The sequence below is a fragment of the Xenopus laevis genome, chromosome 6L, assembly GCF_017654675.1.
Source record: "Xenopus laevis strain J_2021 chromosome 6L, Xenopus_laevis_v10.1, whole genome shotgun sequence".
In the NCBI taxonomy this organism is placed as follows: domain Eukaryota; kingdom Metazoa; phylum Chordata; class Amphibia; order Anura; family Pipidae; genus Xenopus; species Xenopus laevis.
Window position 1 is genome coordinate 159,210,263 of NC_054381.1, and position 13,364 is coordinate 159,223,626.

Sequence of the window (13,364 nt, forward strand, 5' to 3'; positions counted from 1 at the left end):
TCATCTTTCTATTCAGGCCTCTCCTATTCATATTCCAGTCTCTTCTTCAAATCAATGCATGGTTGCTAAGGGAAGTGGGACCCTAGCAACCAGATGGCTGAAATTGCAAACTGGAGAGCTGCTGAATAAAAAGCTAAATATCTCAAAAACCAGTAATAAAAAATGAAAATCAATTACAAATTGTCTCACAATATGACTCTCTACTTTATACTAAAAGTTATTTCAAAGGTGAACAACCCCTTTAACTTTTAGTATAAAGTAGAGATTGATATTGTGAGATAATTTGCAATTGTTGAATACAAAGCTAAATAAGTCAAAAACCACAAATAATAAAAAATTAAACCCAATTACAAATGGTCTCAGAATATCCCTCTGTACAGCATACTAAAAGTCAACTCAAAGATGAAGCCTTATAAGAAGGCAATTAATACAAAGGTTCCGATGTGTGGTCCCCCTCCCACTGCATGTACGCTGCACTATTCAGAGGGAAAAAAAAGCGGGGTGTATAGTTTTCGAGGTATCCCGTTCTCCAGCCTAATCAATGCAGACAACCAAAATAATATCCCAGACTGAATAAAAGCTTCTCTCTGGAATGTCCCCACACACAGTACAATAACCCCTCATTCTTCCCTCTGTGTTTACTTAGCATCCTGAGCAACTTGGCTTATTAATAACCCTGCAAACCTGTGGCCTAACAGCAACACAACGACATGGCATCAATTTGTTACAAAACAACATATAAATGGTTGTATAATGACATAAAACCCTGCACTGGGCATCCTGCTAAGGAAATAAATAGATTCAGGGAAACGTTCTGCAGCTCATTAGTGGCCTTGCACTTCTTGTTATTTTACTGCTCTACTCCAACTTCAACTGAAAAACAAGATTTCCCACATGTTCATTCATGTTCTCCCTCACAGTCTGTACAGAGAGATCCCATAAAACTATGGCAGCATAGGTATTCCCTGTACTAAGCACAATTCAGCAGGAACAGTCCCTAAGTTTGCTCATAGTCTGTACAGAGAGATCCCATAAAACTATGGCAGTATAGGTATTCCCCTGTACTAAGCACAATTCAGCAGGAACAGTCCCTGCTCATAGTCTGTACAGAGAGATCCCATAAAACTATGGCAGCATAGGTATTCCCTGTACTAAGCACAATTCAGCAGGAACAGTCCCTGCTCATAGTCTGTACAGAGAGATCCCATAAAACTATGGCAGCATAGGTATTCCCTGTACTAAGCACAATTCAGCAGGAACAGTCCCTAAGTTTGCTCATAGTCTGTACAGCGAGATCCCATAAAACTATGGCAGCATAGGTATTCCCCTGTACTAAGCACAATTCAGCAGGAACAGTCCCTGCTCATAGTCTGTACAGAGAGATCCCATAAAACTATGGCAGCATAGGTATTCCCTGTACTAAGCACAATTCAGCAGGAACAGTCCCTAAGTTTGCTCATAGTCTGTACAGAGAGATCCCATAAAACTATGGCAGCATAGGTATTCCCTGTACTAAGCACAATTCAGCAGGAACAGCCCCTGCTCATAGTCTGTACAGAATACATATAAATGTCCAGCAGCTTCTGAGACATAACATTAATAAGTATAGGTCTATGGGATCTAGGGTTGTACAGGTAATTTTTGATGGAGAGGGGAAAAAAAACCCAGCCCGGAATGAAAATGTTTTAATTTACATATTTACACTGTGGGGAATGGCATGGCAGTATTTTGCAGATTGGGTTCCATTAACCTATGATACAGAGTTTTCCACAAATGTACTTCAAAAAAGTGAGAAAACACAGCTTGTTTAATGTTGATCTAATTATACACCAAATACAGCCGAGAATACAATTCCCTTTGGTGCAGCTCCCAGTGAGGGGCAGTCAAAGGGTTAATTAGCTGCTGGGCCACTAATCCTCCCATAATGGAGACAATAATTAAAGGACGACGCCGCTGCATTATTCAAATCGTGAGAGACAACAAAGTCCTAAAAGGTCGCAGAGTTTAATTGAAATGCTTTATGATGGACTCAATTAAAGAACGTACCCTATGAGCATTAACTTCCCAACTTGCCATTTCCCCGTGTTCCTTACATGTGAGGCAGCAGAACACAAAAGGCAACCTCTTAAAAGGCAGGTCCAAATGGCACCTCATCTCTCTTCCTCCTGAACCCGTCTCCCCTGACAGCTACTGGAATTAAAAAGTGCCTTCCTTATTAATAGCAATACTGTCACTTGTTCTTTGTTGCAGTCGGCTGTTAATTTTTCATTTTTTATTATTTGTGGTTTTTGAGTTATTTAGCTTTTTATTCAGAAGCTCTCCTGTTTACTATTTCAGCCATCTGGTTGCTAGGGTCCAAATTCCCCTAGCAACCATGCACTTATTTGAATAAGAGACTGGAATACGAATAGGAGAGGCCTGAATAGAAAGATGAGTAATAAAAAGTAGCAATAACAATACATTTGTAGCCTTACAGAGCATTTGTTCTTTAGATGGGGTCAGTGACCCCCTTTTGAAAGTTGGAAAGAGTCTAGAAGAAGGCGATAAATAATTTAAAAAATATAGAAAATAAAAAATGAATAATAATTGAAAAGTTGCTTTGAATTTTCAATTCTATAACATACTAGAAGTTAGGGGAAGCACCCCTTTAAAGGGCACCTGTAGTGGTGTGTGGGTCGTGAAATTCGAGACCTGTCCCCTCCCAATCACCCAGCCTGGCCCACTGTTCCACCTCTATTTATTGGCCCGCGCCCAACCCAATGTGACATCACAAAAGGGGCAGGGCGAGTCCATGAATTTAGGGGCCGGAAGCTGGCAGTGCTAGGAGAGCAGAAGAGCTCAACCCTGATCCACCAGAGTATGGGCTCTTTTAACCCACTTAGTTGATGGGGAAAAACATTTAAGGGTAACAGGTGCCCTTAAAGGGGTAGTTCACCTTCAGGTTAACTTTTAGTATGGTATAGAATGCCTATTCTAAGCAACTTTTCAATTGGTCTTCATTATTTATTTTTAATAGTTTATGAATTATTTATTCTCCTGACTCTTTCTAGCTTTCAAAAAGGGGATCACTGACTGTCTTAAAACAAATGCTCTGTAAGGCAACACATTTATTGTTATTGCTATTTTTTATTACTCATCTTTCTGTTCTGGTCCTCCCCTATTAATATTTTATATTTTCATTCAAATCAATAGATGGTTGCTAGGGTAATTTGGACCCTAGCAACCAGATGGCTGACATTGTAAACAGGAGAGCTGCTGAATAAAAAGCTAAATAGCACAAAAAACACAAATAATAAAAAAGGAAGACCAATTGCAAATTAACTCAGAATATAACTAAAAGTTAACTCAAAGGTGAACAACCCCTTTTAAAGGAGAAGTAAAGGCTAAAAGTAAGTAAGCTTTATCAGAAAGGTATAAATACACCAGTAAACCCTCAAAGTAATGCTGCTCTGAGTCCTCTGTTAAAGAAACAGCACATTTCTTTCCTTCTATTGTGTACTCATGGGCTTCTGTATCAGACTTCCTGTTTTCATCTTAAACCTCCAGGGCTTGGTGTGACATCACTTCCTGCCTGAGTCTCTCCCTGCTCACTCATAGCTCTGGGCTCAGATTACAGCACTGAGGGGAGGAGGGAGGAGCAAACTGAGCCCCCCACACAGCTGTAATCTGAGCCCAGAGCTATGAGTGAGCAGGGAGAGACTCAGGCAGGAAGTGATGTCACACCAAGCTAATACTGCAGCTGCTATCCTAAACAGAGAGCTTCTAGAGCTTATTAGTCAGGTATGGTAAACATTCTACAGAATAAATATAACATTCTAGCTTGCACTATTGTAGCTAATCTATTGGCAATAAAATGCCTCCGTAGCTTTCCTTCTCCTTTAAATAAGTATGTTATGCTATTTAGATTTTCAACTACAAAAGATAGAATTAGAAATGCTCTACTCAATGTAAAGATTTGTACAGCCAACACAATTTCCTGCATCAGTGATTGTTTTGTGGTGTGTACCAGCCACGCGCCTGAACATACTTATGAAAAACAGCAGAATAAAGTGATTAAAGTGGCAGGCTGCTATTTACTTAACATATGAATAGAGAGTCTCTGCCTTCAGCAACACACGACAGAGCAGACAAAACCCATTTGTTTAATAGCAGAAGTACCTGTAGGAAATGTGTTTAGTTTGTATATAAACTTGTCACTTGTCCTTGCCAACATCATCACTCAATGTACTTACCTCTCAGAGGGAGAAATACCCTGCTTGGCCTCTAGGTGGCAGCCAATGGAGAATTTGCAGCCAATCGCTCCTCTGGGACCTGAGAAATGGAAACCATAGAGTGAGTGCGGATTCTTGTCGCTCTTGTTCATACACAACTGAACATGAAGGATTCCATGGCTGTGATCTACAATCACATGTAACAGCAGGGGAATTAGGCCAGAGGAAGAGAACGCAGAGCTACTGCCACTTAATTCACCACAAGGACACGATTACTTTTCATTTTAACCCAAAAAAAAATTATTTTCGTTGACTAAAGAACACCTAATTCTAAGCAACTTTCCAATATACATTCATTATCATTTTTCTATGGTGTTCTTAGTTATTTGTCCCTGTCCCTATCTATTCTCTACACTGCTGGTTCTGACTGTTGATACAATGTAAGTCCCTTTCTATTCTCTGCACTGCTGGTTCTGACTGTTGATATAATGTAAGCCCTTTTCTATTCTCTGCACTGCTGGTTCTGACTGTTGATGCAATGTAAAACAAAGCAACGGATTAACCTGTCTTTGCTGCTGGGGAATTTAGGGTTTTGCAACATGTTTAAAAAGCAACAACCGGGAGATAAGCAAATGCTGCTTTCAATAGCAATTGTTTTTACAAATAACTTTAAAAAATGTGTATTGGAGAGTAGTTTAGGATTAGGTTCTCTTTTATTAGACATTTTTTTAATTTTGGGCTGCTGTTAAAGTTGTATCCAATTCTAGTACACACACCATTTTATCCAAATTTTTAAAAATGATTTCCTTTTTCTGTGTAATAATAAAACAGTCGCTTGTACTTGATCCCAACTAAGATGTAATTAATCCTTATTGGAGGCTAAACCAGCCTATTGGCTTTATTTAATGTTTATATGATTTTCTTGTAGAAAATAGTAGTAGGGGGATAACATTTTTACCCAACAGGTGCCCTTTTAAGGTATGAAGATTCAAATTACAGAAAGATCTGTTATCCAGAAAGCCCCAGGCCCCTGAGCATTTTGGATAACAGGTCCCATACATAAACGTGAGTGTCTCTGCGCGCGTGCGTATAGAAAACAGCTTATTGCATTTATTATTAATTTATTAGTATAGCCTTAGCAATAGCCTACCTGCCTATAAATACAGAACCAAGGTGTGTCTTATAATTGTGGCACAGATCACTGCAGGTCTGACACGGCAGTAACAGCAAAGAAAAAAAAAAGGTTTTAGTTAGAAAGTGTGTTTGCTTGAGAAACACTTAGAGTTAATATAATGAAGCAGCTGTGTAGCCAAGAGGGCAGCTAGTGAGGCAGAAATAGAGCTACAGGGCATGTTTATATAGGAGATATAGTTCAGCTGTGCACAATAAAGGCCTTTTAGCTCTTACACTGGCACATAAACAGGGCCAAATACCATACATGAAACTCCACAGGATTACACAATGAAACGCTTCTGTATAATAACAGAATATATTTATGTAAAACGCATGAAAATGTATTTACTTTATGGGGTTACTAGTCCTTTGTCGCCCAGCAACAAATCGCTTCTTCTTCGGGCGACTAATCTCCACTAAATGCCTTCCCGCCGGCTAGAATGTAAATCACAGACGGGATCGCTTCGGCTTTCCGAAGTCACCTGAAGTTTCGTAGAGAGGCAACTTCAGACAACGAACAGATCAAGTGCCATCCCGCCGGCGATTTAGATTGAAGCCGGCGGCAAGGCAGTTCGGGGAGAAGAAGTCAATGGAAAGCCAAAAAGCTGTAAGATTGAGAATTTTTGGTCTGTAGCCTGTGCAGCAATGTCACTCACTTTCCCTGGATGCTCCTCATATTGTCAGAATCAAGATTTATAGGTTACGGGTTAGGTCAAACTTATATACAAGGATAAAGGGAACTCTAAACTGTATAAACAGCATAATCAATAGAAATCGACCGAGTAACGTAAAGAGCTCAGGGACAGATGAAAAGAGTCAAACTTTGCTCCCAGCAATACTCAGAATGTGATGTTCCGGTCTCTTTGGGGTCTATTAGACTCAGACTGGAGATTCAGTGTGTGGCTTAGAAGGGAAAGATTCAGAGAGAACAGGTGTGTAGGATCAGTTATCTGGAAACCCATTATCCAGAAAGCACCAAATTACGGAAAGCCTGTCTCCCATAGACTCCATTTTATCCAAATAATCCAAATTTTTAAAACTGATTTCCTTTTTCTGTGTAATAATAAAACAGTCGCTTGTACTTGATCCCAACTAAGATATAATTAATCCTTATTGGAAGCAAAACCAGACTATTGGGTTTATTTAATGTTTATATGATTTTCTAGTAGACTTGAAGAAATACTGTCATGGGGAAAAAACTTTTTTCAAAATGAATCAGTTAATAGTGCTGCTCCAGCAGAATTCTGCACTGAAATCCATTTCTCAAAAGAGCAAACAGATTTATTTATATTCAATTTTGAAATCTGACATGGGGCTAGACATTTTGTCAATTTCCCAGCTGCCCCCAGTCATGTGACTTGTGCTCTGATAAACTTCAGTCACTCTTTACTGCTGTACTGCAAGTTGGAGTGATATCACCCCCCTCCCTTTCCCCCCAGCAGCCAAACAAAAGAACAATGGGAAGGTAACCAGATAACAGCTCCCTAACACAAGATAACAGCTGCCTGGTAGATCTAAGAACAACACTCAATAGTAAAAACCCATGTCTCACTGAGACACATTCAGTTCCATTGAGAAGGAAAAACAGCAGCCTGCCAGAAAGCATTTCTCTCCTAATGTGCAGGCACAAGTCACATGATCAGGGGCAGCTGGGAAATTGACAAAATGTCTAGCCCCATGTCAGATTTCAAAATTGAATATAAAAAAAATCAGTTTGCTCTTTTGAGAAATGGATTTCAGTGCAGAATTCTGCTGGAGTAGCACTATTAACTGATGTGTTTTGAAAAAAACATGTTTTCCGATGACAGGATCCCTTTAAGGTATGAAGATCCAAATTATGGAAAGATCCGTTATCCGGAAACCCCCCAGGTCACGAGCATTCTGGATAACAGGTCCCATACCTGTATATGTTAAGCTATTATACAGCAGAATATGCTACAAACAGTCAGACTGCCAGTGCTATTGATTTGACTCTTAGGAAATCACATTCTCTGCCAACACACGGATACAATATGATGAAGAAAGTCAGGTTACAGATTGCATAAAATTCCCATCTTTCAAGCCCTTAAATGAAAATAGCAGAATAAAACAGATGTAGAATCTGCTCACTGGCCTCATACTACGGCTCTGGTTCTTTTTACAACTTATAAACATGAATGCAAAGTCAATGGGACTGTAGCTGCAGAACAGAATGGGATTCAGATTTGCCTGAAAATGTGCAACATTGGGTAAATTGGTGTCATTTTGGAGAGATTTAACTTTACGTCTCAAAAAGGTTATTGGCAACTCTACCCTCGCATGGAGGAATCCATTGCATGAGAATCACATGACCGTTTCCTTTCCGGCAAAAACAAAAGTACTCTCTTGCTTTATGGCACAAATTCTAGATTTGCTCTCAGTGATCAGTCCACATGGGGCACTTATTCATTTCTCCCACTGGTGACAAAGCACCACGAAAATGCCTCTCCATTAGTATTGGAATAATGCTATATTGACGGTTTCTAAAGGGAACTTCAAATATCACTCATGTATTATAAGGGATAATGTACCCCCTACTGTAAATGATAAGGATATTAGAAGTCACTGAGGGGTTGTTCTGTGACCATATAAAGGCACAAGGCTGCAGGCTGAGTTATACAGGGAACTCTGAGTATCACTCATGTATTATAAGGGATAATGTACCCCCTACTGTAAATGATAAGGATATTAGAAGTCACTGAGGGGTGGTTCTGTGACCATATAAAGGCACAAGGCTGCAGGCTGAGTTATACAGGGAACTCTGAGTATCACTCATGTATTATAAGGGATAATGTACCCCCTACTGTAAATGATAAGGATATTAGAAGTCACTGAGGGGTTGTTCTGTGACCATATAAAGGCACAAGGCTGCAGGCTGAGCTATACAGGGAACTCTGAGTATCACTCATGTATTATAAGGATAATGTACCCCCTACTGTAAATGATAAGGATATTAGAAGTCACTGAGGGGTTGTTCTGTGACCATATAAAGGCACAAGGCTGCAGGCTGAGTTATACAGGGAACTCTGAGTATCACTCATTTATTATAAGGGATAATGTACCCCCTACTGTAAATGATAAGGATATTAGAAGTCACTGAGGGGTGGTTCTGTGACCATATAAAGGCACAAGGCTGCAGGCTGAGTTATACAGGGAACTCTGAGTATCACTCATGTATTATAAGGGATAATGTACCCCCTACTGTAAATGATAAGGATATTAGAAGTCACTGAGGGGTGGTTCTGTGACCATATAAAGGCACAAGGCTGCAGGCTGAGTTATACAGGGAACTCTGAGTATCACTCATGTATTATAAGGGATAATGTACCCCCTACTGTAAATGATAAGGATATTAGAAGTCACTGAGGGGTTGTTCTGTGACCATATAAAGGCACAAGGCTGCAGGCTGAGCTATACAGGGAACTCTGAGTATCACTCATGTATTATAAGGATAATGTACCCCCTACTGTAAATGATAAGGATATTAGAAGTCACTGAGGGGTTGTTCTGTGACCATATAAAGGCACAAGGCTGCAGGCTGAGTTATACAGGGAACTCTGAGTATCACTCATTTATTATAAGGGATAATGTACCCCCTACTGATAAGGATATTTATTAGAAGTCACTGACTAGTGACCACACATGGTTGCAGACACAATATTAAAACAATGATTGGCTATGAGAGGTTTGGATGAAGGAAGAAATCATATTTTTCAATGGCTATGTTACAATGAATATCTGAACCTAAATACTAATTTATATCCAATGTGCCCAACTTACTGTACATCTATATTTTTCAGGTACAGGATCTATGAAGTGGCCACTGATACAGTTAATGATTGACTGATGGAGCACCGAGTACCACTGTGAAAGGTGGAACATATAGGTAGGTACGGTGGAACAGGGGCTTGAAAAGAGCTAAAAAAGGGGCTTCATCTATTTATATAGCGCCAACAAGTTACGCAAAGCTTTACCTTAGTTATAACTAGGGATGGCCTTTACGCCGAACCCCCGAATCCTTCACGAAAGATTCGGCCGAAAACCGAACCCTAATTTGCATATACAAATTAGGAGTGGGAAGGGGAAAACTTTTTTTTACTTCCTTGTTTTGTGACAAAAAGTTGCGTGATTTCCCTCCCTGTCCCTAATTTGTGTATGCAAATTAGGATTCGGTTCGGCCAGGCAGAAGGATTCGGCTGAATCCGAATCCTGCTGAAAAAGGCTGAATCCTGACCGAATCCCGGATTCGGTGCATCCCTAGTTATAACAAACAGGGAATACACGGTTAATAAACAAGGGTTTACAGAGTATAATAGAATTAGAGGCCCTACACGTGAGAGTTTAGAAATTGAGATAATTTTGTGATTTATGATACAGCAATGATTGATTAATTAATTAAGGTACATTGAATAAAGGTGGGTCTTTAAAGGGGATATAAAGGTAAAAAAAACAAAATCCCATTTTTACTTTCTTTAATGAAAAAGAAATCTTATCTCCAATATACTTTTATTAAAACATGTGTACCGTTTTTATAAGGAACCTGACTGTATGTAGTGAAATTCCCCCTTCGTTTTACTTGTTCTGACTGTTGCAGATAGGAAACTTCAGACGGTCCCTAACTGCTCTGCAGGGAAACATCATACTTTCAAACGGCAGGGGGGAGGCCCTCACCTTACTTCCCAGAACTCGAGCAGCTTTGTTTGTTTCCCTGTAGAGCAGCCAGCGACCATGTAGAGATTTGTATCCGCAGACCCAGTGCAGTCTGTATATTCTGATTATTAATCAGTCTTGCTGTATCGGCTTCTGGCGGATATTATATGACTTGAGCATTTTGATAATTTATGACGATCCCTAAGCTGCCCAGACCACACTGAGCATGTGCACAGTCTTGGTCTTGCAAAGATGTTTAAGTTACAAGGTGGTGACCCCCTGCGTCCAATTTTGAAAAAATAAATAATTTGTTTAATTAGGTTAATGGTGCAGTAAGTTCATGTTTATGTTACTAAAGAAAATACAGCATTTCTAGCCTTATACTATTTTAGACTTTAGCTCCCCTTTAAGCAGTGTTGAAAAGAAGGAGAAAGTCTGACAGCTTGAGGCTGAAGCATTAACATAACTGATATTTCTAAATCACCAAGTATTAGTAAAAAAAAGTATTAAAATGCATTTTCAAACAAATACCCTGAAAAGCGGTTCCCTGGATATATTGCAGACAGTCCAACACCACAGCACAGACACACGTTCTATTCTAGTCTATTAGAATAAGCCAGGCTTTTAAAGGGCCTTTTGAAAGTCAGGAAAAATTATTTATTATGCCTTCAACGTTTAGGTTAGCACAGAGTGACCTTTTTTCAAACCTTGATAAGGTCACACAGAACTGACCCAAACACTGACGGCATAATAAATTATTTTTCCTTTTTTTTTTTTTTCTCCAAGAAGCCCTATGAGCCGGACTTATTCTGACATACTGGATAAGATCATTTGGCACATGCTGCCAAAAAAAAAAGCTCTTTTCCATAGAAACACAGCACTCGATTGGGTCTGCCTCTCTATGTATTGCTCCCTACATATTACACTAAAGTTGTAATTATTCCTATAGGCCACTACCAACAGTACCGGTGTTTACTGGGCCAACCAGTACCAACAACTCTCAGCTCCCTCCATCCACCTTCACTCACAACCCAACTAAGAATTTAAAGGAAAGAAATGCTGGGTCAGATAATCAAGGCAACTTGCATTTTTCTAATATTAAATAACTAATACATAAAAAAAAAAAAAAACCCTTAAAACCTCCCACTTCCCAGCAGTGAAAATCTTTGTTTAGGGATATGAATCATATGCCAAATACAGACCCTATTCAATGAACTCATGTGAAAAACTTAATGGGGCTCATTTACAAATAGTGGGCAAATTTGAAGCTTGTTTATATCCCTTGGCAACCAGTGACTAGCTTTGTTTGCAGCCTGCTACAAGTTATTATGGGTTATATAAGTAATTAATGAGAGTTCCCTTTATAACTCAGCCTGCAGCCTTGTGCCTTTATATGGTCACAGAACAATCCCTCAGTGACTTCTAATATCCTTATCATTTACAGTAGGGGGTACATTATCCCTTATAATACATGAGTGATACTCAGAGTTCCCTGTATAACTCAGCCTGCAGCCTTGTGCCTTTATATGGTCACAGAACAACCCCTTAGTGACTTCTAATATCCTTATCATTTACAGTAGGGGGTACATTATCCCTTATAATACATGAGTGATACTCAGAGTTCCCTGTATAACTCAGCCTGTAGCCTTGTGCCTTTATATGGTCACAGAACAACCCCTCAGTGACTTCTAATATCCTTATCATTTACAGTAGGGGTACATTATCCCTTATAATACATAAGTGATACTCAGTTCCCTGTATAACTCCGCCTGCAGCCTTGTGTCTTTATATGGTCACAGAACAACCCCTCAGTGACTTCTAATATCCTTATCATTTACAGTAGGGGGTACATTATCGCTTATAATACATGAGTGATACTCAGAGTTCCCTGTATAACTCAGCCTGCAGCCTTGTGCCTTTATATGGTCACAGAACAACCCCTCAGTGACTTCTAATATCCTTATCATTTACAGTAGGGGGTACATTATCCCTTATAATACATAAGTGATACTCAGTTCCCTGTATAACTCAGCCTGCAGCCTTGTGTCTTTATATGGTCACAGAACAACCCATCAGTGACTTCTAATATCCTTATCATTTACAGTAGGGGGTACATTATCGCTTATAATACATGAGTGATACTCAGAGTTCCCTGTATAACTCAGCCTGCAGCCTTGTGCCTTTATATGGTCACAGAACAACCCCTCAGTGGCTTCTAATATCCTTATCATTTACAGTAGGGGGTACATTATCCCTTATAACACATGAGCGATACTCACCCTGCAGCTTTATACATTTACATTGTCACATAACTCTTAATATACCACTAATACCCATATAATCCTATCCTGTATAAGGCATCATTATAAACTTTACGGACAGTCATAACTAACGATATTAAAAGTAACAGTTTCAAACTTGTAACAAAAAGCCGCATCCTTCTAATATTAACAGTAGGGGGTACATTATTCAATATATCATTTAAAATAAAAAGGCAATTAGTCCCTTATAATATTCAGTGAAATGGATAAGTAGTCTATAAAGTATAAATAGCAATATATTTCAGTTGCGAATTAATGAGAAATAGGAGCCATATTTCATTATTTTTGCAGCCTCTTGTCTATAGCAACACGCACAGCCAAGTTGGTTTAAGGAGGTGGGCGCTTATGTATTTATGGAAACCTGTAAATATGAATAAGGTATAAACACAAGTATACAGTGCATCTGCTTTTAACCCTCTAGCTTCCATAGTTCTGTCCCAGGGATTGTATGATAAGCATTCATTATCATGGGCACTTGTTCGAGTGAAGGAAACCAATGCCTAGAAGTCTTTATAATGAAACGGTATAATGACTGTATGAAGACGCCACTCTGTATAATGAGGCCAATGTTTATAGAACAAATGACACTTTCCACTCTGGGGTTTTTCCAGTGAAAAAAAAAAATCATCTCATGAAGCCCACGTGATATTACAGAATAGCTGCAGCGTCTCCAGAAAGAGATGACATTTGATGGAAAGAAAACATGATTACATAAAGCCCCACAGGCTCCTACAATCCGCTGCGGCTGGCGACAACGTCGATTTATAGGACCAGAAACACCGGGAAACGCCCCGTACGCAATTCCATAATACGGGAACACAGCATGCACTTTCACAACTTCTGCATCATTTCTTGAAAACATGTTATTTTGATTGAAAATCGTTAACCTAAGGCATGAAATGTATGTATGTAATCTAAAGTGCCAGTAAAAACTGAATGGGTGACAGTTTAGCTAAAATATACTGTTATTTACAGCATGTATGATAGCCTG

The 13,364-nt window shown here is 39.3% G+C and overlaps 1 protein-coding gene across 3 annotated transcripts in view; it reads right to left on the minus strand.

The window, feature by feature from the left end:
* tsnare1.L (t-SNARE domain containing 1 L homeolog) overlaps positions 1–13,364 on the minus strand; it is a 227,984-nt gene that overhangs the window by 181,056 nt on the left and 33,564 nt on the right. For all 3 annotated transcript variants that reach the window (XM_041566666.1, XM_041566664.1, XM_041566663.1), the window contains exon 2: positions 4,233–4,311. The gene's annotated coding sequence lies outside the window, so the exon portion shown is untranslated. The remainder of the gene's footprint in view (positions 1–4,232; positions 4,312–13,364) is intronic.